Source organism: Protopterus annectens, chromosome 4.part0 (assembly GCF_019279795.1).
Source record: "Protopterus annectens isolate FY-2018-M chromosome 4.part0, PAN1.0, whole genome shotgun sequence".
Classification (NCBI taxonomy): domain Eukaryota; kingdom Metazoa; phylum Chordata; order Ceratodontiformes; family Protopteridae; genus Protopterus; species Protopterus annectens.
Genome location: NC_056733.1, coordinates 338294501 through 338306528, shown reverse-complemented (window position 1 = coordinate 338306528; position 12028 = coordinate 338294501). Strand labels below are relative to the sequence as shown.

Sequence of the window (12028 nt, the reverse complement as noted above, 5' to 3'; positions counted from 1 at the left end):
TGAACCTATGAACCAAATGGGCTAGTCTAGATAGAAATTATATTTCATAGGAGCATTTGCAATTAAATGAAAGCTTCAGAAAACTTCCAATAACTATTTCAGAGAGTGCACCAGTAAAACTTAAAATAAAGGTGCAGGGTAAGGAAGCAAAATGAGACACTGGTACTTTTCCACCTAGAGGAATTAAAAAAAATAAAACATAGAAAAGAGAGGGATTTAAGGAATGGGAGGTGGAAAGTATTTGAGAACTTTTAGGAAAGATAGAAATGTCTTCATAAGGAATAGCCAGTGAGTGGGATAAAATAAAAATAGATTAAAAATAGGGTAGAAATAAAAGAGGAAGAGCTATGCCTGAGAAGTAACATGAGTTATTTATAAGGGCTTACAAACATTAAAGAATTGCAGAATAAGAGGAATCTCTTAGAACAAGAACAAGGGAAACTGCAGAGTGCTAAAGAGAAAATAACAGAGCATTTGGATAACATGCATGAATTTAATAGATTGCTGTTAAGCAACATTTTTAAATACCTTTACTAAATTATCACTTAAGAGCATATTAACATTTTCCATTTATATACATTACACATCACATATATTTTCTTTCTCATAAGTATCATCAGTCCAGCATTACATAAATTGTTCATTTCTTGCCTTCTCTTAACATTATCCCTCTGCTGAAAATAGGTTCCTACCCAGTTGAACTCTCCCAGTAATCAAATGCAAATAAATAATAACTATTCTGTATGTATTGTTGCCACAGTTTCCATGTATTTATATGTAATGTACTCCTTCCCTTTTCTAAAGATCTCTCTTTCATTTTTTTTTCTATTTTACAATATTCAGTACTTCAAATACAGCTGATTTAGACTTTGTTTTCCATTGTCTAGTAATTGCTTTTTGGCAGTCAACATAATTAAACTTAACAAGACCTTACTAATTAAACTTGACATCGTTTTAGTAATAAGCAACAATTTTTGATAACAACTCCAGAGCACACAAACTTTTAGCACAGCAACTTATTCAGCAGAAAGTAGAAAGATCTGTTGCCAAACTTAGGGAGCGTAGGACATGAAAAGATAGGTAGATAGAGATAATAGATATTTTAGAAATTTTATGAAAATATGTGTAAAGCAGAAAAATGCAGAAATTAAAAAAAGCATAAATGGAAATATTTATGGATGACTTAATTATGCCAACATTAGAGAAAGATGAGGCTCAACACCTAATAGCTAAGATAAGTTGAGATGACACAAAATGGTGAAATATAATCAATCTGCAGGGAAGTCTTCAGTAACAAATCGCATTCCTGTGGAAGTTTGGAAGTTAGGAGACAAAAAAGTAATAGAGATCAGAAAGATTTTGTTTAATAGTATTTTAAAAGGAGGAAAAGCACCACTATCTTAGAAGAAATTTGTAGTGGCTGTATTACCCAAAGAGGGTTACCCAAAGAGGGTTAAGACCCATTAGACCCAGCCTCATAAAGACACATTTCCATTGTTATCATGATTATAAAATGTCTCTGTATATGCTACCTAAAAGAATGGCAAAGGTTTTGCAAAAATTGACAGCTACGGATCAGTGTGGTTTTATGGAGGGGAGGTAAGCATTTGAAAACATTAATAAAACAAGGATTCAAAGGGAAGCAGAACTTAAGAAAATAACACTGTTGTTGGTGGGTCTTGATGCAGCGAAGGCATTTAACAGAGCAATCTGAAAATTTCTGAGTAGGGCAATGGAAGCATTTGCAATAATAAGATTAATTAGAAAGATATATGAAAGATTGGAAGCAAGAATTAAAGTGAGAGGATTCTTCTTCTATAGTTTGTGTTTGGACAGAGAAACCAGGCAAGAGTGTACTCTTTCCCTTTTGTTATTTGCTTTATATTTAGAGCCACTGGCAAAGAAAATGAGGGGACTCAGAAATTCAAGGATATAATTGGTATGGTAATCAAAAATGTTGGCATTATTTGCAGATGATATTTTTTGTTGAATCCAAAAAAGTTCATCTCCATATTGTGGAATGTTTTGAGGCAGTTCTGAGTCTTTTTGGGATATAAAATTAATACAAATTAATGATGATAAAACAAAGGCTGTAGCCGCAAATCATGTACCCACACACACAAAACTGTTTCAGCAATACCTATATTTATGGGGACACGATATGATGAAATATTTAAGACCTGTTTTGGTAAGAGTTTTAGCTGAATCTAGAACAGAAGCTGCTGTTAAAAAAGAGGTGATTTCATGATAACTATAAGAACTAGAGGGGGTGAGAAAAGACTGGTAAAACAGACTGAAAAAGTAATTTACAAGGGAACAATGGGAGGATATGTGTATCAGCAGTGTACAAAAAGTTTACGATGTTTATTTGGAAGTGTTTGCATGGGCATTTTTATACCTAAGCAGACTTCAAAGATTTTTTCCTCATGTAAACAGCAAATGTTAAAACGTGTGATGGGAAAAATATAGGTAACTGGAAACATAAATTTTGAGAATGGAATGAGTTGGTAGATTTTAAAAATACTCTGCAGAGTACCCTGTCAGAAATATTGGGTAAACAAATGGCTGTAACCAAGGAGGTGATTCTTTTGAGCTGGGGCACAGGATCTGAGTTGCCTAGATGTAGTAAGGCCTTGTTAAGCTTAATTCTGTTAGGCAGCCAAAAAAGCTATTACTAGAAGATGGAATTCAAAGTCTAAACCAACAGTACTTGAAGTACTGAGTATTATAAAAGAGATAAAAGAAATCGAAGGATGTTTAGAAAAGGGAAGGAGCAAATTATGTTAGAAATAAATTTTTATTTATTTTATTTTACATTTGTTGACCGGGATTGCCCAGCTGAGCTGAAGAGCCCTTTCCAGCGGAGGCCCGGGGAGAAAAGCTCCAACGTATTATACAATTTTCATTATAAATTAACATTAAACAGCAATGTTACAGGATTATTACAAGGCATTAAGTAGCAATACAATGTTATAGTATAACAATTATATCTATATATAATATATATATATATATATATATATATATATATATATATATATATATATTTATATTGTTAAAATGGATTTTATGGGAGCAATATATGCATAACAATGTTCAGGAGGAGGAATAACGCTTAAGGGAAGGTTGGAAATGAGTGATTTACATAATGTTGGACTGAAGGATGGTTGTTATAAAGAAAGAAAACATGTAATGTATAACGTGTGCAAATGGAAAAAATGTTAATGTGTTTTTTTTTCTGTTAGTGTACTGGATTCTTGCTTATGTCTTAAGTGATAATTTCATAAAGGTGTTTAAGAAAAAAAGAAAATATCACATATTTGCACATATTAATCCTTGCTTAAGTATAGAGTCTAGTGTTCAGTCCACATATAATGGAAACAACTTTTAAATCAGACTAAGCTATCAAGTGTCATTTTCTTCCACTTCTTGGTATTTAGCTGCTCATTTGAGGGAAAGCTTTCGGAAGTAGCTATACCACAAGGTTTCTAAAAAGCTGAATGACAACTTTGAATCAGTTTTCCTTTTTATAAAGTCACAGAGAGAGAGAAAACAAAAAGGAGAGACGTAGCAAGCAATTTATTCATGTCCGTGCAGGGAACTTTGCATCACCTTCATGCCTCAATAATAACAGGCAAGGTGCCTTTAGAATTAAAAGAGACACTGTTTGCTGTTGCCATAAATGAGTTTGAAATAGCGGGAATGACACAATCTGTTTCAAGGAAACTGAGGTACCATCTGTAAAACTGCTGGACAGTGTGTCCATAGATGCTACTGAAACAGCAGCCCCACCATCTCAAGAAGCACTGTAAAGCTTTTGCATAGCTTTCACAGGGGAGTTAAAAGTATAAGTACCCCCTAGCAGTCACACTTTTAACTGAGCAGGGTACAACAGACATCACTTCCATTTTCTTCTAATATACAGATTTATTGCCTGTTTGATTGCTGCCCTAGACATGCAGGTTTTCTGTGGCATAATCATTGCCCACCCAGACCCTTGCCCTATTGCCTATACAAACCTTTCCAGGGGTCCAAAAAGCAGATAAAATATTTTGGTTTAAGAAGTATTGAACAGAATGAAGTAGTAGTCGTCTGGAAATTCTGGCTGCCTGTTCTAATGGATTATATATTTTGCATGCTGGCACTATAGCCATTTCATAATGGGGAATGCCAAACCAGTACTTGAGCTTCTGCTTAATGAATAAGATACAGTTATTGGCGTCAGTCTGTTCTGGAGCCCCCATGAGATGCATATTCTTGCAGTGGCTCCAGTCTTCCAGATCAATCAGTTTGGCCTCAGTATATTCTAGTTGAGCCACTGCTGCTTCCGGTTGTCATTTAATTTTTTGCAAATCAGAGCTGTGGTGCACCAGTTGGTCAGAATGATCAGAGAGGACTTCTTCCATTTCACCTATTCTTTTGTAGGTTTTTCCACATACTCCATAAATGGGGAGTTCAGTTTCTTTATCTCCTTCATGAGCAAATCAAAGTTTTTGTCTGTGCCTTCCATAACAGACTGCTGTACGGGGCCACCCAAGCCTTGGGAGATGATGAACTGTTTGCAGAAATATTGGGTGACTCCTGTAAACCAATGTAATGGTCCTGTTTATTTCTGCCCTTCCTCCCATGCTCTTTGTCACTTATGTTATGAAAAGGTTGATACAGAAATACCAACGTTTAAGGGGATAGATCCACACAAACGGATGCCTATTTCAAGTTGAGTGACAGTAAGTGAAGAAACTCACAGGCTAATGCATGTCCGCCCTTACCAGAAGTCCGGATGTGAAGCAGTTTTTGTAAAGGATTTGGCATTTATGCTGTAACACCTTAACTCCCAGTATTTACCACACGGGTATTAAATTAAATAAAAAAAAATGGCTTTGTCTCCTTTTGAGTCTATTAAGTTTAGCACATTTCAAGTTCTTGCCTTGGAAAACTCTTTTCTTATTTACACTTAATTTCATGTAGGAGGATTTCTTAACTGCATTACTTTATGTGGAAAGGTCCTTATATATTTTTCCTCACAGATAGAATATCCTAAAGAGGAAAACACTCCTGTTTTGAACCTGTTAACCATTTAGCCAAAGTTAGTTTATGCATGTCCATAGAATCATTATGAAGAGTGGCCAGTCTTCTTTCTTAAACAGGAAACCAAGGACAAAATAATTCAGTATTCTTTGGATGAATTCAGACAACTAAGGAAATAAATAAAGATAACTAAACCATTAAGACCATCTAATCATCTAGTTATTTTATATTTGAAGGTTAATTTGGTCACCTTGTTAGTAAACATACTCTTTCCATATGATTAGCTAATTGTATGTCCTTTTCTTATGGCATATGCAACAGTACCTTGACTGGGGTTGTCAAGGTTTACTCCACCTGGAAAGCAACTTTCCCAGGAGCCTTTTATAAAACATGTGTCCATACATATTTGTGAGTCTGCTACGTGAGCATTTTATTCCCCCATCCTCTAAACATTACAAACTTTCTAACTTGTTCTCGCTGTCCTACATTGCATATTTTAGATGATCCACCCTTTTATTGGGAGTAAGAAGACACTGCTTAGTCTCTCAGTTATATGGTGATTTCCTGCATCAGTGACCAACGTAGCAGAGCTGCATAAGAATAAACTCCTACCTTCTGTCCTCTTGTTTCTGTATCTGTATTGGATCTGCTGGTCTGATGTGTATAGCACTTCCATACCACATCAAGTATTATGGGATGTTCTTCGTGTTTTACTGTTGCAGTTATTACATTTGGGTAATCTGCTGGCAGGTTGCCCTCAGTCGGCCTAAATAACAAAGTCTTGGGTCCTGCGTCGGTTGCTGTCTCCTCTTTCATGACATCAGGTCATCAGGGGTATAAAACATGAAGCCAACGCCATTTTATTCAGTCTTTCTTGCCGCGCAGTGCCCGAAGCAGAAGTAGTTCGCAAGTGCCAGTCGGCCGACTCCTGAAATTTTCACATTCAAGTTTCAGAACCGAAGTCTTCAACTAAAGCTAAGTACCCCGTTGGGGAAAACATTTTCTTCTCCTTTCCAATGTCAGTAAAAGTTAATAATTGCATTACTTGTGGGAAGCAAATACCTCATAAGGATTTTCATTTGTACTGTATTCCTTGCCTAGGCCCAGATCATAATGTGCCTTGCTGTTGGTTTTGTGCTAGATTTAACCAACACACTATTAAACGTTGGTATATTTTTGCTTCAAAATATTTTGGATCCAGATTTAATTACCCTGAAATGTCGTCGGTTAGCAATCCGACTACTGGAGTTCACAAAAAAACGCAAAGAGAAAGACAGAGACAGACCACCGAGGTCCAAAACCGACAACGAAGCTTCTCCTAACCCAGTCGCCGGTTCACCGGTACTCAGTGAGACACTTTCACAGCCCCTGATACCCGCTACTTTTGAGTCGCAGGCATCTACCAAGACCCATGCGGAGTCCGGTATGCCACGAGATTCTCAGAATATTAAACCCTTGGATGTCTCTTTCTTGGATGGGTCCAGAGCCGCTGAGCAGGTTCCAGCTTCCGAGGGTGTTTTCAGGCCTCAACATTTTTATACAAAACTAACACCAGCTTCAAAAACAAGATCAAAAACATCTTCTAAGCCTAAAAAAACAATGCATGAGCCACGTGGTCAGGTCCCTATGCCTAAAAAACAGATGAACAAAATGGCTGAGGACTTAATTACCTTGATCAGGGGTTCCCAACCACCCCCCCCCCCGCTAAGAGGCCTAGGCAAGACACTCATTATGAATCTTCAGATCAGGTTTCCATTTCTTCTGATTCCTCTTCTGATCAGGAATTTTCTATTCCACCCTTTGAGGATTCAGATGCAGAAGAATCCATCCCATCTGCATCTCCTCCTGAGGATTATTCTTTTGGTGAAACCTTGCATACTTTAAGGGAACATTTTCATTGGGAGAGTCAGGATTTCTCTGAATCAAAAAAGAGGCTTAGGGATTTCCTTCTCCTTCCTCAGCATAGGCCTTTGGCTATACCTCCTGTATTAGACATTTTTGATGTTGTGTTTTCGGAATCAAGTGTGGCTCCTGATTCCCTAACTCCACCTCCTAGTAAGCCAGACAGATATTACAGGGTTCCGGACTCCCACAAATTTCTATTCAAAAATCCTGCGGCTGATCCTGAGATTATCTCACAGTGTCCCAAAGGTATAAAGCCTCTACAGCCAAAAATCCTACCCCCTCTGATAGAGATTCTAGGGCTCTGGATAAATGGGGAAAGAAGGTTCATACGTCTGCAACTTTGACAACTAGGGCCTTAAACTGCCAGTTTCATATGCTTAAATATCAGCAACATGTCATGGGCTTATTGAAACAGAAATTTATGTTGATTTCTGATTGTGTGGAAAATAAAGAATTACAAGAATTATTGCATGCAGCAGAACAGGTTGGAAAGCATACTTTGCAATGTGGTTTTGATTCCCTGGAGGCCTCTTGCAGGGCCGCAGTTACTGGATCTGTGATTAGAAGGCTTGCCTGGCTCAAGGAGCAAAATATGCCTGATCATGTTAAAGCTAAATTGTTGGATGCCCCTTTACAGCATGATACTCTGTTTGGTATTAAGGCAGAAGAGGTTGTAAAGAAAATGGAAGACAAAGCTAAATCTATGCAAACTGTAAAAGATTTCTTACAAGTGCAGCCACCCAGGTTCAGTAGGCACTGGCCTACTAAAAATTGGTCCTTTCCTGTGTCCAACAGAGCCTCTCAGGGCAAATCCAGGTGTTCAAAAGGCTCTAGATACCAATCTCAGGGTTCTTACAGGTCAAAGCAATGGGGTGCCTCCACCTCCAAATCTGGAGGAAACAAAGCACAACCCTACAGTAAGCAGTCTCAGTGACTTCCCTCTACCTTCATAGGTTCATAGGTTTATACTAGGCTATCTGCCCTAAGGCATTTATAAGCCTAGCCAAAAAGTTTAGGGCTTTCCACCCCTTATATGAAAAAATACTGTGCCCATTAGTTTGTTGTGCCTCTGTCCAGCAGTGACACAGAGATGATCTCCCATCCACAGGTCAAGATTTCTCTTGAACAGAGCCAGCCTCACATGGACCGGATTTTATTCCACAGCATAGGAGTCTCTGAGTGATAAATCTATCCCTCCAGCATGTCCTATTTATATCCGTGCTAAGGTTTAAGTCGCTTGCTCTAGTGGTTTTGGTGGATTTGGATTTTTGAGGTGGAGCATGTCCATTAGTTCGGTTGGACATGGCCTTGTATGTCAGGCACATGTCACCTCTGAGCAGACGGTGCGACTGAATAGAGCTGGAGTTTCTTCAATCTGGCAGCATATGACAGATTTTGGTCCTTATCCTCTTGGTGAGGAACTTTTGGGGTCTCTCCAATTGCTGCAGATGTCGGGTGAGATACATCCCGAATGGGGCATTGTACTCGATCATTGGTCTGATAAGTGAAGAGTACAGGGGATCAATGACCTCACTAGATCTGGATGTATGTAGAAGGTCTTTCTAACCACTTTAGCAATGTGAGTGTCAAAAGAAAGGCCACTGTCAACCTGGGTCCCCAGGTCCCTGATAACCTCTTCTGTGCTTAGTGGATTGCCACCTATATGGTAGCTTGGGGTTACCTTGTTTTTCCCGAAGGGTATGACTATACATTTTTTGGTGTTTAACTTCACCAAGCACTTATCTTTTGGCAGCCCCCTTGGGGGGAAAATTAGCACTTCATGCTCAAAATTGGCAGTTAATTACCCAGGACAAGTGGGTATTAAACATAGTATCCCAGGGGTACAGATTTCATTTCTATATTTTGCCAATTCCAAACGGTTGGCCAGATCTGCCACAAAATCAGTAGGCAGAGGCTCAGAAGCAAGTTGCATCCCTCATGGATATGGTGACTATTCAGCCAGTACCAGAACAGGAAAAAGGACAAGGTTTTTATTCAAGACTGTTCCTGGTACCCAGAAAAGACAATGCCTGGTGTCCAATACTGGACTTATCGATTTTGAACACGTTCCTGGACATTCCAAAATTCAGAATGCTGACTTTATAACAGCTACTGCCTATGCTGGGCAGGAATGCTTGGTTAGTGACTCTAGACTTAAAAGAGGCATACCTGCATATCCCAATAAGGGAATCGTGCAGAAGATACCTCCGCTTCAAGGCAGGTTTTTTGCATTACCAATTTTCTGCATTGCCATTTGGCTTATCTGCTGCGCCCAGGGTCTTTACAAAGTGCCTGGCACCAGTAATTGCATTTTGCAGACAAAGAAGCATACAAATTTATCCTTACTTGGACGACTGTCTCATTCAAGCAGAGAACAAGGACGTTCTTCTTCAACATCTGGCGTTTGTAAACAGGCTTCTGACATGCCTAGGGTACACAATAAACAAAAAGAAATCACAAGTGGTACCCTCTCAAATAATTAAATTCTTGGGTGCAAGCTTGAATACAACTGCCCAGATGGCTTACCTTACGCCAGACAAACAAAGGCAACTGACAACATACTTCAAACAGATGGCAACAAAAACCCAGTTATCTGCAAGACAAATTCTGCAGGCTTTGGTGTTCATGGCAGCCTGCATTCTACTAATTCCATATGCAAGACTGCATATGAGAAAACTTTAGTGGTACCTAAAAGTTTATGGAATCAACATTGTCACAGTCTGGAAACAGTGATTCCTCTCATCCCCTGCCTACAACAGGAGTTTCTTTGGTGGGCAGAGACATGTCACCAAAACAAGGGACTGTCATTCACTCTACCCCCTGCCACCCAAACCCTAACTACAGACGCATCAGACTATGCTTGGGGGCCCACCTGGTGGGGAGATGCATTCAGGGCAAATGGAGCCCAAAAACAAATGCATCTGCATCTTAATCAGAAAGAGATGCTAGCTGTTCAGAATGCTCTGACAGCCTTCAAGGACTTACTTCATCCAGGACAACTACTGATAAAGACGGACAACACCATGGTTATGTGGTTCATAAACAAGCAGGGGGGTACACATTCCTACCCCCTTTGCAGACTAGCCATGGCATTGTGGAACACAGCCTTGACTTACCAAGTACATCTTCAAGCTCAATTCCTACCAGGAAAGCAAAATACTCTGGCAGACGACCTAAGCAGAAATCTTATAGACCCACACGAGTGTAAACTGGATCCACAAATCTTCAACATGGTAACACAGAAATGGGGGAGCCCAACATAGATCTATTTGCCTCTCCCCAAAATTATCAACTGGACAAATTCTGCACAAGGACTTATCACAGACAAGCATGGAAAGTGGATGCCCTATCCTTCAGTTGGAAAAACCTATCAGTCTATGCCTTTCCCCCTCTGCCTCTTCTCTCCAAGGTCTTTCTAAAGGTCAGACAGGAAAAACCAAAAATGATCCTAATTGCTCCGGACTGCCTCACCAGCACTGGTACCCAATTCTAAGGAATATGTCTCACCTCCCTCCTTGGTACTTGTGTCAAATAACTCATCTACTGTCTCAGCAGAACAATCAAATTCTGCACACTCCACTCCAAACTCTGAACCTTGCAACATGGCTGATCATTTAATTATTCAAACACACCTCTAAGTAAATCTGTGATGGATGTCATTTTGGAAGCCAGAAGGCCTAGTACTAGAAAATCTTATGCTGATAAATGGAAGAGATTCTGTGCTTGGAACCAAGCACAAGGAACAGACACAGAAAAACCAAATATCCCTCAGATTTTACAATACTTGACTGAGATGCTTGAGAAGGGCCTATCTTTTTCTTCAATAAAAATCCATGCCTCTGCCATCTCGGCTCATTACAACACGGAGCCTCCCATCTTCTCTCATCCTCTGCTAAAACAGTATCTTAGAGGAGCCAAAAATTTAAGGCCTCCCAGAAGATCACCAACTCCTGCATGGGACCTCAATTTTGTGCTGGAAAAACTCACCCTGCCTCCTTTTGAACCAGCAGCTACTGCGGATGTAAATTTTTTATCTTGGAAAACAGCTTTCCTTTTGGCAATCACTTCAGCTAGAAGGGTTTCAGAACTACAGGCTCTCATGGCTGTGGAGCCTTTTATTACGTTTCACCCAGACAGGGTGTCCCTCAGGACCAATCCTTCCTTTATGCCTAAGGTGGTATCCAGTGTGGCTCTTAACCAAACTATTCACCTGCCAACATTTTACCCAAATCCACAGAACAAGGGGGAGCAGATTCTGCATTCATTGGACGTACACAGGCAACTAAGATTCTACTTAAACAGGACCAGATCTCTAAGAAAGTCTGAGCAACTACTGGTGGCATTTGCTTCAGGATCAGAGTCTATATCAAAGCAGACTATTTCTAAGTGGATGTCACTGCATTCATTTCTGCTACTTGCAACATGGTAAACCTGTGCCCAAGGGAATCAGGTCACATTCCACCAGGGCTGCCTCTACCTCAGCAGCCTGTCTCAGAGGAGTTCCAACCAAAGACATTCTAGAAGCTGCTACTTACAGCTCTGTTCATACCTTCACAAAGCATTATCATTTGCCTCTCTTCTCAAAATCCAGGGCAGGCTTTGCCACTGCAGTTCTGAAGGGCCTTATAGCTGCTCCTAATGCTATTTAGTTCCGTCCTCCCATCCATAGCTTTGGGAGTCTACCCACATGTAATGTCTGCAACAGTGAAACACGAAGAACATGTAGATGTTCGAGTGTATTCACTGTTGCAGTCCGGGTTACCCACCCGCCATCCCCCTTTTCTATAACTTCTCTTTCCTTCACTATATTCTACAGTCTTTGTGGTGTATTTGCTTTTATATGAAGGTAAAGTTTATCTTGCTAAAAGTGCATTTTTATATAGTGCTGTTTATTTATATATATATATATATATATATATATATATATATATATATATATATATATAAAACAAAACTTCCCAAGATAGTCCAAAGGCAGAGTGAGTCAACAAAATTATATACCAAGTCTCCCGAAAGAACACGAAGGCAGAATATTAAAATTCAGTAGTCCAACAAAAGGCAAATCCAGAATGGGTGTCCACAAAGCTTGATTTAA

The 12028-nt window shown here is 39.4% G+C and overlaps 1 protein-coding gene across 1 annotated transcript in view; it reads left to right on the top strand.

The window, feature by feature from the left end:
• The window catches only part of LOC122799329 (oxysterol-binding protein 2-like), a 1737477-nt gene that overhangs the window by 740575 nt on the left and 984874 nt on the right, over positions 1-12028 (top strand). The window lies entirely within an intron of this gene.